Below are 4,726 nucleotides of genomic sequence, written 5' to 3' on the forward strand. Positions count from 1 at the left end.
TAAAACCCATATATTATTTGGAGGAAAGTATTATATGCTCTGTAAGAGTTAGTTAAATTTTTAATATTAGTGAATGGGTTTTCCCCCCAAAATTAACATAACATATGCTTTTACAAGCCAGCTGTCAGTGGCTCACACCTGTAGTCCTTACTACTCAGGAGACAGATCTGAGGATTGAGGTTTGAAGAAAGACTGGGTAGGGAAGTTGATGAGACTCTCATCTGCAATTGAACACCAAGGAGCCACAATAGAGCTGCAGCTCAAGTGGTAGAGCACCAACCTTGAGCAAGAGCACTAACATAAGCAAAAAAGCTTAGGGATAGTGCCTAGGCCCTGAGTTCAAGCTCTAGGACTCCCCGCCCCCCCCCCCACACACAATTTTTTTAAAAATCTAGTTTTGCACATCTCTAAGGACCTGAATACAGTGCTTATTCTTCTAATTTTATCCCTTCCCATTTAGAATCACAATGAGGGATACATTGGTGAAATGCCAATTACTATTTACTTGCTAAATATTTACTGAGAAATTACTTTTCAAAGGCAATATGTAATTACAATGAGAATCATATGTGGAGTCAATACATATGTGCATAATTACCATCCATTTATAAACAGAACTGACATGATCATTATTCCATGGAGTAGGATATGAAATAGGGTGTGGAAGATGTGTTGTCATTTGACCTGAACCTTGACAAATGAATATGAATTTAGTGTACAAAGATGTGGGGAGTTGTTCTCTGAAAGAGCAGAAATGGCAATTGCATTGAAGTACAACAGAGTTGATTCTCCTTGCAGACAGTGTTCTGGAATGTGTAAAGAGTACTAGGAATTATTTTTAGAAAAATGTCATGCAAATGAATATTGAAAGTAAATGCCTTAAGATTTCTTTAAGTCTATTTTCAGTAGGGGTTCCCATTCATGGTGATTTGATTTGGTTTGACTTTAGGGACAGTGATGTGCACAGATTTTTGCCTCAGGAGTCCGGGTCTGAAAGGAAGTTATAAAACACATTAGGGTTGTGAAAGATTGACATGTAGAGCTTGCTGCATGATTATCACTGTGGGTAAGTCATTCAAAAGCCTGCTTCTGGCAGAGTTGGAAGGGGTTCAAGAGCAGAAAGGCCAGGTTCAGAGAAGGCTGTCTACAGTTACAAAAGTTAGGGCAGAGGGAAAGAAAATGGCGGTGATAGCAAAGACCACAAGACAGGCATAGGGTGTGCAGAAAGACCCTTTCCAGGCCCTTTTTCTTCAGGCCTTCCTTCCAGAAAACTCTGTTTGCTAGTTTGATCCCCTTTCATTACAAAAAAAAAAAAAACAAAAAAAAACCTCATTCTAGAGGCCCTTCACTTCTTTGGTGAAGTTAATCCCTAGGTATTTTTTGAGGCTATTTCAAAAGGAGTTGCTTTCCTGATTTCAGCCTCACTCTTCTCATTGTTGGCATACAGAAAAGCTACAGATTTTTATACCCTGTTACTTTGCCAAAGTTTTGGATCAGCTTTAGTAACTTGGGAGAGGAATCTACAGGGCTCTTGAAATACAGGGTCATGTCATCTGCAAAGGAGAGTTTTACTTTTTTTTTCTTTTTTTGGATCCCCTTTATGTCTGCCTCTTGCCTTATTGCTCTAGCTAGAAATTCTAATACTCTATTGAAGAGAAGTGGAGAGAGTGGACATCCTTGTTTCATTCCTGATTTTAGAGGAAATGGCTTTAGCTTTTCACCATTAAGTATAATGCTAGCTGTAAGCTTGACATATACAGCTGTTATTATATTGAGGAATGTTCCACAGATTCCTAGTTTCTCCCAAGCTTTCATCATAAAAGGGTGTTGGATCTTGTCAAACTCTTTGTCTGCATCCATGGAGATGATCATGTGATTCTTGTCCTTGCTCCTATTGATGTGTTGAATTACGTTAATTAACTTGCTATATTAAACTTGTTTGACCATAGTGTATTTTTATTTTTTATTGTATTTATTTACTTATTTATTTATATTTGTCGATCTTGGGGATTAAACTCTGGGCCTGGGTGCTGTCCCTGAGCAATTCAGCTCAAGGCAAGCACTCTACCACTTGAGCCATAGCACCACTTCTGGTTTTCTGGTGGTTAATTTGAGATCAGAGTCTCACAATGTTCCTGCCCAGGCTGGCATTGGACTGCATTCTTCACATCTCAGGCATGAGCCACCAGCATCTGGTTGCCATAGTGTATACTTTTTAATGAGTTGTTGAAGTTGGCTGGCTAGAATTTTATTGAGAATTTTGCATCGATGGTCATCAAAGAAATGAGTCTATAGCTCTCTTTCTTTGATGAGTCCCTATATGGTTGTGGGATGAGAGTTATGCTGGCTTCATAGAATGAGTTTGGTAGTGAAGTTTTGCTTTCAATTTCATTGAAGAGTTTGAGAGGCATTGGAGTGAGTTATCTACTGAAGGTCTTATAGATAGGAAATTAAAGCAGATTTAAGGAAATGTAAAAACCTCCCATGCTCCTAGATTAGGAGGATTAATATTGTGAAAATGGCAATACTGCCAAAGGATATCTACAAATTCAGTGCAATACCCATCAACATCCCAACATTATTCTTTAATGAAATATAAGAAGCAATCAAAAAATTCATATGGAGTAATAGAAGATCATGAATAGCAAGAAACAATCCTTAGCAGGAAGAACAATGCTGTAGGAATATCAATACCAAACTTCAAACTCTATTATAAAGCCATAGGAATAAAAGCAGCTTGTTACTGGTACAAGACTGAGGACCAATGGAATGGAACTGAAGACCAAGAAATGAACCCACAGAACTATGGCTACCTAATCTGTGATAAGGAAGCCCAAAACACAGGATGGAAGACAGCCTCTTCAACAAATAGTGCTGGCAGAATTGGGAATACACACATAGAAAACTGAAGTTAGTTCCTTATACATCACCCTGCACCAGAATCAACTCCAAATGTATCAAATACCTTGAGATAAAAGCAGACACCCTGAAAATATTACAGGAAGGAATAGGGGGAAAACTAGAGCTCCTTGGCATAGGTTGAAATTTTCTTAAAAAAGACCCAGTGTAACCCTCTGTATAGTATCTTTACAATAAAAATTTTTTAAAAAAAGACCCAGAAACACAACAAATCAAAGAAAGGTTAGACAAATGGGATTGCATTAAACTGCAGAGCTTCTGATAGCAAAGATCATAGCTAGCAAGGCATAAAGAAAGCCCACAGATTGGGAGATCTTCATGAGCCATACAACATACAAGGGCCTCATAAAACTAACTATACTCAGAGCTCAAAACGTTAAATACCCCAAAAACAAATCCTCAAAGAAACAACCACCCCATTAACAAGTAGGCTAAATACTTAAAGACTTAAAAAAACAAGAATGGCCAATAGACACATGAAGAAATATTCAATATCTCTGGCCATAAAAGAAATGCAAATAAAACAACATTAAAATTCCACCCTACCCCAATTAGAATAGCCATTATCAAGAACTCTAATAACAACAGATGCTGGAGGGGATGTGGACAGAAGGGAACCCTACTGCATTGTTGGTGGGAATGTGAACTTGTTCAACCACTTTGGAAAGCTGTATGGAAGTTCCTCAAAAGACGCCACATAGAGCTCCCCTATGACCAGCAATCCCACTTTTGGGCATTTACCCAAATGATCACAAACAAAGTCACACTAAAGCTACCAGCACCAGCACAGCATGTTCATTGCAGCATTATCTACCAGAGCTAAGATATGGAGCCAATCGAGATGCCCTTCAGTAGATAAATGGATCAAGATGTGACACACACACACACACACACACACACACACACACACACACACACACACACACAATGGAGTTCTATGCTTCCACCAGAAAGAATGACATTGTACCATTCATGAGGAAATGGAAAGACCTGGAAAAAATTCTATTAAGTGAAGTAAGCTAGACCCAAAGAAAAGTAGGTTGCATGGTTTAGAATGTATCTATGATATTCTTAGCAGGGGATCACAATAGCCCAATTGCTAAGTGCATAGGACTGTATATAATGAAGCATATCAACATGAACAGTAAGAATTGGAAACAAGAGGTTCTTATGTCCTGTCTGCAGTTATTTCTATTTTTTTTTCTTTCTGTTTTCGTTTTCTGTGTCCTTGGTCTTGCGTATAAGCTTATCTGATCCGTGGAAGGGAAAGGGAATCACAGAAACCACAGGACAATGGATGAACTAATGAATGCAATAATGATACTCACTAGACACCACGTTGGAAATGAACATTACAATCTGGGGGGGAGAGGGAATTGGGGAGTGGTCAACAGGAGAAAATGAGGGAGGGGTGACAGTGGTTAAAAACAAACGTACTACTCGTTACCTCACTTATGTAAATATAACCCTCTTGTCCATTATCTTTACAATAAATTATATATGCATATATATGTATATATACATATATGTATCATTCCTCTGAGTTTTGTTGATAAAACGTGTGTTTTTTTCCTTGCCATTTGTTGATGAATGTCAGAGCTGAAAGGAACCCCATTCTGATGACTTGGGTTCCCATTTTTAAGTGACAACATTAAGACTTGGAGAAAGTAAGTCAAATCTTCCAGATCTCACTGCTGGTTGCTGTCCACTCGCCTAGCAAAAGTGCAAGTGCGCTGCTCCGCCTTTCTCGTGCTCTCCTTGCTCCACTGACGGCTCTCTGCTAACTGGCCTTGTTCTTCAGTCCACG

This window comes from Dipodomys spectabilis, unplaced genomic scaffold, assembly GCF_019054845.1.
Source record: "Dipodomys spectabilis isolate Male_0828 unplaced genomic scaffold, ASM1905484v1 ptg000600l, whole genome shotgun sequence".
Classification (NCBI taxonomy): Eukaryota; Metazoa; Chordata; class Mammalia; order Rodentia; family Heteromyidae; genus Dipodomys; species Dipodomys spectabilis.